General features: G+C 49.9%; 1 long non-coding RNA gene across 1 annotated transcript in view; it reads left to right on the forward strand.

Annotated features, from left to right (window-relative positions):
• The first annotated feature begins 2261 nt into the window (after positions 1-2261).
• The window catches only part of LOC143959325 (uncharacterized), a 66101-nt gene continuing 54156 nt past the window's right edge, over positions 2262-14206 (forward strand). The window contains exon 1 of the long non-coding RNA XR_013270206.1: positions 2262-2461. This is a non-coding gene — a long non-coding RNA (uncharacterized LOC143959325). The remainder of the gene's footprint in view (positions 2462-14206) is intronic.

Here is a 14206-nt window from a genome sequence, read left to right on the forward strand (position 1 = left end):
CTAGATACCCCCCAGCACTCTGACCCCTCTACACCCCAGATATCCCTCCAGCACTCTGAGCCCTCTACACCCCAGATATCCCTCCAGCACTCTGAGCCCTCGACACTCCAGATATCCCCCAGCACTCTGACCCCTCTACACCCTAGGTATGACCCCAGAACTCTGATCCCTTTACAGCCCAGAAATCCCCCCAGCACTGTAACCCCCCTACACCCCAGATATCCCCTTAGAACTGTGACCCCTCTACACCCAGACACCCCCCTCAGCAATCTGACCCCTCTACACCACAGATATCCCCCCAGCACTCTGACCCTTCTACACCCTAGATATCCCCCTAGCACTCTGATCCCTTTACACCCCAGAAATCCCCCCAGCACTGTAACCCCTCTATACCCCAGATATTACCCAGCACTCTGACCCCTCTAGACCCCAGATATTAGCCAGCACTGTGACCCCACACCCCAGATATTCCCCCAGCACTGTGACCCCTTTATACCCCATATATACCCCCAGCACTGTAACCCCTATACACCCCAGATACCCCCCCAGCACTCTGACCCCTCTACACCCCAGATATCCCTCCAGCACTCTGACCCCTCTACACCCCAGATATCCCCCAGCACTCTGACCCCTCTACACTCCAGATATCCCCCCAGCACTCTGATCCCTTTACACCCCAGAAATCCCCCCAGCACTGTAACCCCTCTAAACCCCAGATATCCCCCAGCACTCTGATCCCTTTACACCCCAGAAATCCCCCCAGCGCTGTAACCCCTCTAAACCCCAGATATCCCCTCAGCACTGTGACCCCTCTATACCCCAGATATCCCCCCAGCACTAACCCCTCTACACTCAGATATTACCCAGCACTCTGACCCCTCTAGACCCCAGATATCCCCCAGCACTGTGACCCCACACCCCAGATATTCCCCCAGCACTGTGACCCCTTTATACCCCAGATATCCCCCCAGTACTGTAACCCCTATACACCCCAGATACCCCCAGCACTCTGATCCCTTTACACCCCTGATATTCCCCCAGCACTGTAACCCCTCTACACCCCAAATATCCCCCCAGCACTGTGACCCCTCTACACCCTAGATACCCCCCAGCACTCTGATCCCTTTACACCCCAGATATCCCCCCAGCACTGTAACCCCTCTACACCCCAGATATCCCCCCAGCACTGTAACCCCTCTACACCCCAGATATCCCCCCAGCACTCTGACCCCTCTAAATCCCAGATATCCCCCTAGCACTCTGACCCTTCTAAATCCCAGATATCCCCCTAGCACTCTGACCCCTCTAAATCCCAGATATCCCTACAGCGCTCTGACCCCTCTACACCCCAGATATCCCCCTGCACTCTGACCCCTCTACACCCCAGATATCCCTCCAGCACTCTGACCCCTCTACACCCCAGATATCCCTCCAGCACTCTGATCCCTCTTCACTCCAGATATCCCCCAGCACTATGACCCCTCTAAACCCCAGATATCCCCCCAGCAGTGTGACCACTTTACACCCCAGATATCCCCCAGCACTCTGACCCCTCTACACCCCTGATAACCCCCAGCACTGTGACCCCACACCCCAGATATCCCCCCAGCACTGTGACCCCTCAACACCCTAGATATTCCCCAGCACTGTAACCCCTCTGCACCCCAGATATCCCCCCAGCACTCTGACCCCTCTACATCCCATATATCCCTACAGCACTCTGACCCCTCTACACCCTAGATATCCCCCCAGCACTCTAACTCCTCTACACTCCAGATATCCCTTCACGGTGTCTTGGGGATATCTGGGGTGTAGAGGGGTCACAGTGCTGGGGGGATATCTGGGGGTGTAGATGGTGCCTCATGGTTTTTATTGGCAGCCGTGTTACAACTTGTTACAACTTTGGAGTCTACTAGTGTGAAAGGAGACTAAAACCTTATTTTAAAATCTTTTTACTCTTTGAGGCTCGTTGGGAATTAATTATTTCACAGTACAAGCAGATAGAAAGAGAATGAATATTGTAATTCTCGTATACACCTAGTTGTGATTTGTAGTAAATTGTTTATGCACCCTATAATACATCCATATATGTTAATTCAAAGATGCACAAGGACGTATATTTTATAAATTCTTAATTTTGAATTTGTATAATTACATTTGACCATCATGAATTCTAGATCTGCAATACTTATGTACAGACCTATTATAATTATTTAGCATGACCTTAACATTTTCCACTTTTTAACATTTTTCATCAGTATCTCCTCCACCTCCTCCTCTGCCAGGAGATCCACTGATTCCTTTGTTACCAATCCCTACTAAGTTCTTCCATCCTGCCATCTCTACTGCTGACAAAGATCAAGGGGATTTGGCACTCCAAAAAAGTCTCCCTAAACTTTATTCTCCTGAGCTTTGGACTACTCTTCATTCCCCAGATGTCAAATGTTCACTTCATAGGCAGGTAAGGTTACTTTCCCTCAAATTGTACTTTGTGCTGGAAAAACAGGAAATAAAAAAAGATCACATATGAAGTAAACCTAAACATGGTTTATCAAAATGATGAAATGCCTATACATATTTGTCTGTGCTTGGGCTTCTTTAAAGTCCAATTCTAAACAAAAAGACGAGTAAAACACAAATTTCACTTTCTGGTGTCACCACAGTTCTAAGCAAAACACAATCCAAAATTGAATATCCCACACTAGTAAGGGGAGCTTGGTCATTCAACATAAACGTCCTGTTTATACTGTATAGTTTCCTCTTCCAGCAGCTGACTGCAAATCCTCACAAAGGGAATTTATACTGAAAAAACAAAATAAAGGTGGCGCACATCCAAGAGTATTGGTGGGTGAACAGAAAAACTGAAATAAATGTAGATAGCCCACTTTGGCCAGTGGCCGAGAAAGCATTAATTTGTGTCTTGGCTAACAAACTAGCAGGAATCCACAGTTGACTTCCAAGAGGTCTTCAACAACAGCCCCAGGGGTCTTAAAGGAAAGTCCCAAGTGTATTAACATACGTCTCCTGAAGGAGCAGAGTATACTTCAAAACATATAGAATTTTACTGATTTTATAAAATTTGGGACTCATTTTTTGTTCAATATAATTTTGGTCCACCTCCTTACGCTGTACTGTGTGGACTCCCATTATCCAACAGCACTGTTGTTGATCATGGTACTGTGGGATGTGTTATTAAAGACCTCTTAGGCCGCGTACACACGGGCGGACTCTCTGACGGACTTGGTCCGCTGAAACGTGTTTCAGCGGACAGTCCGCTCGTGTGTGGGCTTCAGCGGACTTTTTCAGCGGACAGTCTGGCGGACTAAGTCTTTCGGAATTTCCGTAATATTGTCCGTCCAACTTTGGTTTCAGCGGACAGTCCGCTCATGAGTAGGCAAGTTGGACGGACTAAGTATGGCGCATGCTCAGAAAGGATTTACACGGCCGAAGGTTGCATTGCAGTGTATTGGACGTCGTATTTCTAGTCCCGTCGTACGTGCTGTACACGTCATCGCGCAAGCTTTCAGCGGACTGTCTGTTCATCGTGTGTGGTCAAGTCCGTTCATTCAAAAGTAGGACGGACTGTCTGTCGGATTGTCTGACGGACTTAGTTGGCCAGACAGTCCGCCCGTGTGTACGCGGCCTTAGAAGTCTGTAGGCAGGTGCAGTTTATTTCCTCTACTGCAGATGGCGCTCAACCGCAGAGGCGCTGCAGCTGGAACCTGGTTTCCTCTATGGTTTCCTGTGTCATGGGGGAAACGATCTGATTGGATGCTGTTGCCCCATTTAACTCTGGTAGCCATTTTGGGTTAGGCAGAGCCTATTTAAGGCCCTGTATCCTGTGACTGGCATGCTTGATACAAATGGCTAGTGCAGGGAAAGGTACCCTGTCTGTTAGGGATTGTACTAGCGATAGGAAAAGTTACTTAGCACAAGACAGCCAGTCTGCATTCTGCCCTTCACTACAGATGCTGTCATTCTGGCTGGAGCCCTCTCTCTTCACGTTGCTGTAACCGTGAGTGCATCTGGTTGGACAGTCTTCCAACCACAATTGTTTTGAACTGTTGCTGCATTGCTTTAATACAAGTTCATCACCGCACCTGACTGTGTAAATTATTGTCGCTGTATGTCACTTACAAGTTGACTGTGGATGCCTGCTATGTAATCTTGATAGCAGGGTGTCAAATACCAGGTGAGGGACCAAGCTGCTGAGAGGGCTCCTCTTGAGGCTAAGTGCAGAGCTTCCCTGAAAGTGGTACAGGGAGAGCAGTGCCCAGAGAAGCACTGTTTTCCAGGTACTGAGATGAGCTGGTCATCATGATGTAGCAGGAACAGGCTGGATGAAGTGTAAATCTGGTGTGCTTGCGGAGTACCAGGTAAGCTTGACAGAATAGCAAACCAGAAACGGAAAAGAGAGCCAGGCCAGGGGTCATACAGGGTAAGATCAGTTCAGATGATGAGATTGGATAGCCGGGGTCATACACAGGAAGATGGATCTGTAGCAGAGTCGATAAGCCAAGGTCAGACACGGTGTAGCAAGCCAGAGAGAAGTCAGAAGTACAAGCCAAGGTTAAGTAAGGAGATCAGCATCACATTTCAGAGCAAGCCCAGTTAATAACAGACATTCAGTCAGAAGCTGAAAATAATCCAGCAATAAGAAACTCAAGCAGCAGGCTTAACTAGACCAGGAAGTAAGTCATGTGATCTGTTCAGGTTACAATGAGAAGGTACCGCCCACATTAGTCACACTGTGCACCATGGCGGTAGCGGCGCTCCTTTGTCAAGCAAGTTACATGGTGGAACATGGTTACATGGTTAGTAAGGTTGAATAAAGACACCAGTCAATCCAGTTCAACCTGAGTGAGTTGCTTGACAAAGGAGCTTGGCTACCATAACATACGTAGTGTGCACGCTCAGAAACACGGCACATTAGTGTGACATCATTGCCCTGTGCCACGCTGTTCTTTGCTCTCCAAGCCTCGCTGTGGAAATACACACTGCACGGCCGTCTTCCATCTTCAGCGGTTACAAAAGAGGACTTCAGGAGCTGCAGCTCTTAGCACCACAGGCTTTGACAGCTCACCACCCCATCCTTCCTGGGATCTGACATGCTCCACATTGTCAGGGAGAAGTGAATCTATTGTGACCTGGTCACCTATCCTGCTCCTGGACACTACTCAGCCCAGAGATGTACTGCTCCCATGTGAGTTGATATTGTGTTTTACCTATACACTCAGAGGCGCCCCTTTCCTTGTTTTCTCTCAGCTTTACTGGAATCGGCTTCTGGTCTCCATTTGTGGCAGCCCTGACATACAGACTCTATACTCATCTATACCTCTTTGGACTATCATGGTTTATATATATATTTATAATTTCTTGTTGCAGATTATGTAGGGCAGCTTCAGCGATGACTACTCTCTGCGATTCATCGTGTAATTGTGCCACAGAATCAAAAAACAAGTCCACAGAATTGATGACCAGGTTATTTTGTTCCAATAAGCTTTGAGCCCAAGCCTGGTGTTCGACTGTTGGTAATGAGTAGGGATGAACTTGGTGTTCGAGTCGAACGCATGTTCGACTCGAACACCGACTGTTCGCCCGTTCGGCAAAGCCAGAACTCTGTGGGCCGTTCGCACCAAATTTGTGTGGCGCTCACGGCCCACAATGCACTGAGCAATCGCAGTGCATTGCTGGCTCATGATTGGCCAAGCATGCACTGTGACCCCGCATGCTTGGCCAATTACAGCGCCGGCAGCGAGGAGAGCCATGATTGGCCACAGGCAGGATGCCTGTGGCCAATCATAGCTCAGGCTGTGTAGTACACACCCCACACTATGTAAGGCCGCCAGCGCAGCGGCCTTGTGTAGTGTGTTGGCATCTGCAGGAGTTAGTGGGTGTTGTCTGTGTACTTCAGCACAGTATACACCTGTATCTAGATATTTAGCGTTATTGCTCTTCTGTAATTGAGCCATCTGCAGGAGTTTCTGGGTGTTGTCTGTGTGCCCTGAGTGCAGTATACACCTTTATCCATCTATACAGCTATATTGCTCTTCTTCAATTTAGCTATCAGCCATCTGCAGGAGTTTCTGGGTGTTGTCTGTGTGCTCTGAGTGCAGTATACACCTTTATCCACCTATATAGCTATATTGCTTTTGTAATTGAGCAATCTGCCATCTGCAGGAGTTAGTTGGTGTTGTGTACCTCCAGCACAGCACAGTATACACCGGTATCTACCCTTTAAGTCCTGTTGTTCTATAATAAAGGCATCTGCAGGAGTTTGTATATTGTGCTGTGCTGGAGGCACACAACACTCACTAAGTATCAACCCTTTTTTGCTGGTGTTCTATAATAAAGGCATCTGCAGGAGTTAGTGGGTGTTGTTGTGTGCCTCCAGCACAATATACACTACCCAATTGCTGGTTTTCCCATCTCCCTTCATGCCATTACCATGTCTAGAAGGCCAACAAGGAGAGGCAGATAGGCACAAGCCGATAAAAGAGGGCAAGCAGGCTCTGTGTCAGAGACAACAGTGCTGGTCGTGGACGCGGTGCATCATCATCAGCACATGGCCATGGGACACGCTTGTCCTTATTTTCGGCAGCTGGACATGTTGAGTCACATCATGCCGAAGACTTGGTAGACTGGATGACCAAGCCCTCTTCATCCTCCTCATCCTCCCTCACCCAGGCTCAGGGTACTAGCAAAGCATCTGCCAATGCATCCTCTTCCCTCGTCTCAATGTCATCATTAGTGACTCCTTCCCTAGACCCACCACGTCCTCCTGAGGAGTCCCCTGAACTCTATGAGCACAGTGTTGGGTACATGCTCCAGGAGGATGCCCAGTGTTTTGTAGGCTCTGATGATGATACTCAGCTAGAGAAAGGCAGTAGCGTGAGTGCAGAGAGAGGGGATGCTCAAGAAGGACAGCAATCTAGCAGTCATGTTCCACAAGCTGCAGCATACTGCCAGGTTTGCTTCAGCGATGAAGAGGTAGGGGTTGATGAGGGCACTGACTCCACGTGGGTGCCTGGTAGGAGAGGGGGGGAGGAGGCACATCTCCAACGAGGCAGGATGCCCTCCGGGATCCAGCTTAGGGGCAGCACACCGACTGAATCACACCTCAGAGCTCCGCCTGTGCAGGGCGCTGCCTCTGCGCATTATTCTAAAAGTTCTTAGGTTTGGGCCTTTTTTGAGACGAGTGCATCAGATCGCATCGCTGCTATTTGCAACATATGTCTCAAGCTTATATCTCACGTGGCCAAAACATCAACCGCTTGGGCACCACATGCTTGACCAGACCTATGTTGACCTGCCATGCAGCTCGTTGGCAAGCGTACCTCAAAGACCCACACCAAAGAACAAAGCAGACCTCTCCTTGCTCATCATCAGCTGGGATCTCCAACCCGACTAGGCCTTCAGTCCACTCTGAAACCTGCGCTGAGAGGAATGAAGGTGTAGAATTAGATGTGTCACAGCCAAGTGCTTGCAGGCACTCTGCTAGCAGTACAGCCATGTCCTATTGTAGCAGGCAAATTTCCCTGCCCCCGCAGCTGGAACGTAGAAAGAAGTTCACTCCCAGCCATCCACATGCCCAGCGGTTGAATGCTAGCTTGGCTAAATTGCTAGCACTTCAACTGCTACCTTTTCAGTTGGTAGACTCGGCCCCCTTCCGTGAGTTTGTGCAATGTGCGGTTCCTCAGTGGCAGGTCCCCAAACGCCACTTTTTCTCATGGAAGGTGATTGCGGCTCTATACCGGCATGTGGAAGGCAATGTCCTTGCCTCGTTGGACAGGGCGGTCAGGTGCATATTACTGCTGACTCATGGTCCAGCAGGCATGGACAGGGAGGTTACCTGTCTTTCACGGCCCATTGGGTCACTCTTCTGGCAGCTGGGAAGGATGCAGGACAAGGTGCAGTAGTGTTGGAGGTTGTTCCGCCATCACACCTCCAAAATGCTACTACTGGTTGTGACACACCTCTCTCCTCCAGCCCCTCCTCGTCTTCTTCTTCCATGGCCTCTTCTAGTGCTCTGTCCGCGGAACAAGCGGTGCTCCGTAGGCGTTCAAGGGGCTATGCAAGTACGCAGGCAAAACGATGCCATGCCGTGCTTGCGCTGGTTTGTTTGGGGGACAGGAGCCACACTGGGGCAGATATTTTGTCAGCTCTGCAGTGGCAGGCTGAGAAGTGGTTGACGCCACACCAGCTTAAGCCAGGGTTGGTGGTTTGCGACAATGGCACCAACCTCCTCTCCGCCCTCCGACAGGGACAACTGACCCATGTGCCATGTGTGGCTCACATCCCTAACCTGGTGGTGCAGCGGTTCTTGGGCAGTTACCCGGGCTTACAGGATGTCCTGAAGCAGGCCTGGAAAGTCTGTGTGCATTTCCGCCAATCATTTAATGCCAGTGCTCGGCTGGCTGAGCTCCAAAAGGAGTTGAACCTGCCCAAGAACCGCCTTATATGTGACATGCCCACCAGGTGGAACTCAACGTTGGCCAAGTTTCAGCGGCTGCACATGCAGCAGAGGGCCATCAATGAGTACCTGTGCGACTACGGCACCAGGACAGGGTCAGGGGAGCTCGGTTTTATCTCACCATGCCAGTGGGGCATGATCAGGGACGCATGCACTGTCCTGTCACCGTTTGAGGAGGCCACAAGGATGGTGAGCAGTGACAGTGCATGCATCAGTGACACTGTACCTGTTGTCCACCTGTTGGAGCATACACTGCGTGGAATAATGGACAGGGCACTTGAGGCAGAACAGAGGCAGGAAGAGGAGGACTTTCTTGCCTCTCAAGGCCCCCTTTATCCAGACAGTGTTCCTGCTGTCCCACCCATTAACAGGAAGAGGACGGCAAGGAGGAGGATGATTGTGTCAGCATGGAGGTGGAGCCTGGCACTCAGCATCAGCAGCAGCAGTCTTGTAGGGATGATTTACAGTCCCAAGAAACCCGTGGACTTGTACGTGGCTGGGAAGAGGTAGCTGCGGATCATATTGTCCTTAGTGACCCAAAGGACTCCGAACCGAATGCCTCAGCTAGCCTACGCTGCATGGCCTCCCTGATCCTGCAAAGCCGGCGGAAGGATCCTCATATTCTTAAGATCAAGGAGAGGGACCATTACTGGCTGGCCACTCTGCTTGATCCACGGTACAAGGGTAAGGTTGCCGACCTTATATTGCCGTCACAGAGGGAGCAGAGGATGAGACATCTCCGGGTGGCCTTGCAGAAAGGTCTGTGCAACGCATTCCCAGAGACTGGGAGGTTACAAACTCCTGGTCCTGGACAAAGTATTGCTGAGGCATTGGTCAGAAGGAGCGGTGGAGAAGGTGGCCATCTGACCGATGCGTTCAGACAATTGTTTAGTCTGCAGCCCCAAGGTATGATTGGTTCCAGCAACCATCACCAGCGTCTTTTTTACATGGTGCAGGAATACCTAGGGGCAAGGTCAGACTTGGACACTTTTCCCACTGAAAATCCTCTGGCTTACTGGGTCTTGAGGATGGATCACTGGCCAGAGCTTGCACAGTATGCAATTGAGCTGCTGGCCTGTCCTGCATCCAGCATTCTTTCGGAATGCACCTTCAGTGCTGCTGGAGGCTTTGTTACCAATCACAGGGTGCGCCTGTCCACCGACTCGGTTGATCGACTGACCTTCATAAAGATGAATCAGTCTTGGATCACCCACAGCTACCAAGCGCCTGAAGCTGATGCAATCAAATTTTTTTTTTTTGAAATATCACATCCCTTCAAGACTGCCTATGCTGATGCTGAGTGACTGTCCTGTTATGTTGACTGTCTATCCTCTTCCTCCTCCGCTGATATCTTGGAAGAACATTTTTGGTTCTGGGTGATGCCACCAGCCCAATTTTTCAGCCCCTGTTTAGCAGCAGCGTGTAATTACAATTTTTGATGCAATGCTTTGCAGCAGGGCTCATTTCTGCACTACAACTAGAGTATATGGGAGAGGTTGCAGCGTCGTGGTACCAGCACCAGTGCCCAAGGCCCAATTTTTCAGCCCCTGTTTAACAGGGGCATGTAATTACAATTCTTGATATAATATTTTACAGCAGGGCCTGTTCCTGCACCCACCGAGAGTAACTGTGAGGACATATAGTGTTGTGGCACCAGCACCACCACCACAACCACCAAAGGCCCAATTTTTCTACCTCTGTTCAACAATGGCATGTAATTACAATTCTTGATATAATTGTTCACAGCAGGGATTGCTCCAGCACCCCCCAAGAGTCACTTTGAGGGCTTACAATGTTGTGGCAACACCATCACCTTGTTCCGCCATTTCTGTAGGGCATATATGGCAGGCCCCTACTTTCAAACATCCAACTTACAAATGTCTCCTACTTGCAAACGGAAGGAGACAACAGGAAGTGAGATGAAAAAAGACGGACGGCAAAACAAATTATACAGGGGTGATAACCCTTCCCTATGTTTTCCAAAAAGCTTAAAAATAGATTTTCTGACTGGAGCTACACTTTAACAACTTCAATACAGGGCACTTAAACACCTTCCTGCCCAGACCAATTTTGAGCTTTCAGCGATGTCGCACTTTGAATGACAATTGCGCGGTCATGCTACACTGTACCCAAATGACATTTTTATCATTTTTTTCCCACAAATAGAACTTTCTTTTGGTGGCATTTGATCTCCTCTGCGATTTTTATTTTTTGCTAAACAAATAAAAAAAATACTGAAAATGTTGAAAATAAAATGACCAGTTACACTTACCGGTAACGTTTTTTCTAGGAAATCTTCCAGGACGGCACACCTGAGATGACTGGTCCACCTGACAGGAAACACAATCAACAACAAGTTTAAAAGTTCCCACCCCTCCCTCAGACCCTCAGTTATGGCAAAGGATAGCCCTACACCAGTGTCAGAGAGAACATTCTGTGAGGCATGAATATACCACACCAATAAAACAAGGGTAGGGAAGTAGGCCTGCCGTCCTGGAAGATTTCCTAGAAAACCCGTTACCGGTAAGTGTAACTGGTCATTTTCTCCAGTCATCTTCCAGGACGGCACACCTGAGACGATAAACAAGAAGTTCAGGCCTACCTTAGGGTGGGACAACCGCTTGTAGGACCTTCCTGCCAAATGCCAAGTCCTGACGGGACAACAGCTCCACTCTGTAGTGCCTCAGAAATGTCCTATGGCTCGTCCATGTTGCTGCCCTGCAGATCTGGTCGATTGAGGCGCCTGCCCTTTCTGCCCAGGAGGTCGCTAGGGATCTGGTTGAAAGTGCCTTAAGGTGGGCTGGCACTGGTTTACTTGCCTGCCTATAAGCAATAGATATGGTTTGTCTGACCCATCTAGCTATCGTTGGTTTAGAGGCTTGTAGACCCTTTCTCTCCCCTGAAAAGGTGATTAATAAGTGACTGGATCTCCTAAAGTCTCTCACTCTTTCCAAGTATAGTAGGAGACAGCGCCTGACATCTAAGAGATGGAACCTTTCCTCTTCCTTGTTCTTAGGATTCTGGCAGAAAGTCGGGAGAATAATCTCCTGTGTTCTGTGAAATAAAGAAGCTACGTTTGGCAAATAAAGAGGATCCTGAGTGAGGATTACCCTATCCTCAACGTAGAAAGAAGTTCACTCCCAGCCATCCACATGCCCAGCGGTTGAATGCTAGCTTGGCTAAATTGCTAGCACTTCAACTGCTACCTTTTTTTTCAGTTGGTAGACTCGGCCCCCTTCCGTGAGTTTGTGCAATGTGCGGTTCCTCAGTGGCAGGTCCCCAAACGCCACTTTTTCTCATGGAAGGTGATTGCGGCTCTATACCGGCATGTGGAAGGCAATGTCCTTGCCTCGTTGGACAGGGCGGTCAGGTGCATATTACCGCTGACTCATGGTCCAGCAGGCATGGACAGGGAGGTTACCTGTCTTTCACGGCCCATTGGGTCACTCTTCTGGCAGCTGGGAAGGATGCAGGACAAGGTGCAGTAGTGTTGGAGGTTGTTCCGCCATCACGCCTCCAAAATGCTACTACTGGTTGTGACACACCTCTCTCCTCCAGCCCCTCCTCGTCTTCTTCCTCCATGGCCTCTTCTAGTGCTCTGTCCTCGGAACCAGCGGTGCTCCGTAGGCGTTCAAGGGGCTATGCAAGTACGCAGGCAAAACGATGCCATGCCGTGCTTGCGCTGGTTTGTTTGGGGGACAGGAGCCACACTGGGGCAGATATTTTGTCAGCTCTGCAGTGGCAGGCCGAGAAGTGGTTGACGCCACGCCAGCTTAAGCCAGGGTTGGTGGTTTGCGACAATGGCACCAACCTCCTCTCCGCCCTCCGACAGGGACAACTGACCCATGTGCCATGTGTGGCTCACATCCCTAACCTGGTGGTGCAGCGGTTCTTGGGCAGTTACCCGGGCTTACAGGATGTCCTGAAGCAGGCCAGGAAAGTCTGTGTGCATTTCCGCCGATCATTTAATGCCAGTGCTCGGCTGGCTGAGCTCCAAAAGGAGTTGAACCTGCCCAAGAACCGCCTTATATGTGATATGCCCACCAGGTGGAACTCAATGTTGGCCAAGTTGCAGCGGCTGCACATGCAGCAGAGGGCCATCAATGAGTACCTGTGTGACTACAGCACCAGGACAGGGTCAGGGGAGCTCGGTTTTATCTCACCATGCCAGTGGGGCATGATCAGGGACGCATGCACTGTCCTGTCACCGTTTGAGGAGGCCACAAGGATGGTGAGCAGTGACAGTGCATGCATCAGTGACACTGTACCTCTTGTCCACCTCTTGGAGCATACACTGCGTGGAATAATGGACAGGGCACTTGAGGCAGAACAGAGGCAGGAAGAGGAGGACTTCCTTGCCTCTCAAGGCCCCCTTTATCCAGACAGTGTTCCTGCTGTCCCACCCATTAACAGGAAGAGGACGGCAAGGAGGAGGATGATTGTGTCAGCATGGGGGATGGACCATTACTGGCTGGCCACTCTGCTTGATCCACGGTACAAGGGTAAGGTTGCCGACCTTATCTTGCCATCGCAGAGGGAGCAGAGGATGAGACATCTCCGGGTGGCCTTGCAGAAAGGTCTGTGCAACGCATTCCCAGAGACTGGGAGGTTACAAACTCCTGGTCCTGGACAAAGTATTGCTGAGGCATTGGTCAGAAGGAGCGGTGGAGAAGGTGGCAATCTGACCGATGCGTTCAGACAATTGTTTAGTCTGCAGTCCCAAGGTATGATTGGTTCCAGCAACCATCACCAGCGTCTTTTTTACATGGTGCAGGAATACCTAGGGGCAAGGTCAGACTTGGACACTTTTCCCACTGAAAATCCTCTGGCTTACTGGGTCTTGAGGATGGATCACTGGCCAGAGCTTGCACAGTATGCAATTGAGCTGCTGGCCTGTCCTGCATCCAGCATTCTTTCGGAACGTACCTTCAGTGCTGCTGGAGGCTTTGTTACCAATCACAGGGTGCGCCTGTCCACCGACTCGGTTGATCGACTGACCTTCATAAAGATGAATCAGTCTTGGATCACCCACAGCTACCAAGCACCTGAAGCTGATGTAATCAAATTTTTTTTTTTGAAATATCACATCCCTTCAAGACTGCCTATGCTGATGCTGAGTGACTGTCCTGTTATGTTGACTGTCTATCCTCTTCCTCCTCCGCTGATATCTTGGAAGAACATTTTTGGTTCTGGGTGATGCCACCAGCCCAATTTTTCAGCCCCTGTTTAGCAGCAGCGTGTAATTACAATTTTTGATGCAATGCTTTGCAGCAGGGCTCATTTCTGCACTACAACTAGAGTATATGGGAGAGGTTGCAGCGTCGTGGCACCAGCACCAGTGCCCAAGGCCCAATTTTTCAACCCCTGTTTAACAGGGGCATGTAATTACAATTCTTGATATAATATTTCCCAGCAGGGCCCGTTCCTGCACCCACCGAGAGTAAGGCCGCGTACACACGCGCGGACTGTTCGCCCAACCTTGTCCGCTGAACAGTGTTTGGGCGGACAGTCCGCTTGTGTGTGGGGCTTCAGCGGACAGTTTCAGCGGACAGTTGGACGACCAAGGTCTTACGGAAATTCCGAAAAACTGTCCGCTGAAACAAGGTTTCAGCGGACTGTTCGCTCGTGTGTAGGCTTGTTCGGCCAACTAAGTCTCGCGCATGCTCAGAAAGGATTTCCACGTCGGAAGGTTGCATTGCAGTGTATAGGACGTTGTATTTTTCGTCCCGTCGT

Source organism: Lithobates pipiens, unplaced genomic scaffold (genome assembly GCF_037356315.1).
Source record: "Lithobates pipiens isolate NorthernLeopardFrog02 unplaced genomic scaffold, aLitPip1_a1.2 Scaffold_70, whole genome shotgun sequence".
In the NCBI taxonomy this organism is placed as follows: Eukaryota; Metazoa; Chordata; class Amphibia; order Anura; family Ranidae; genus Lithobates; species Lithobates pipiens.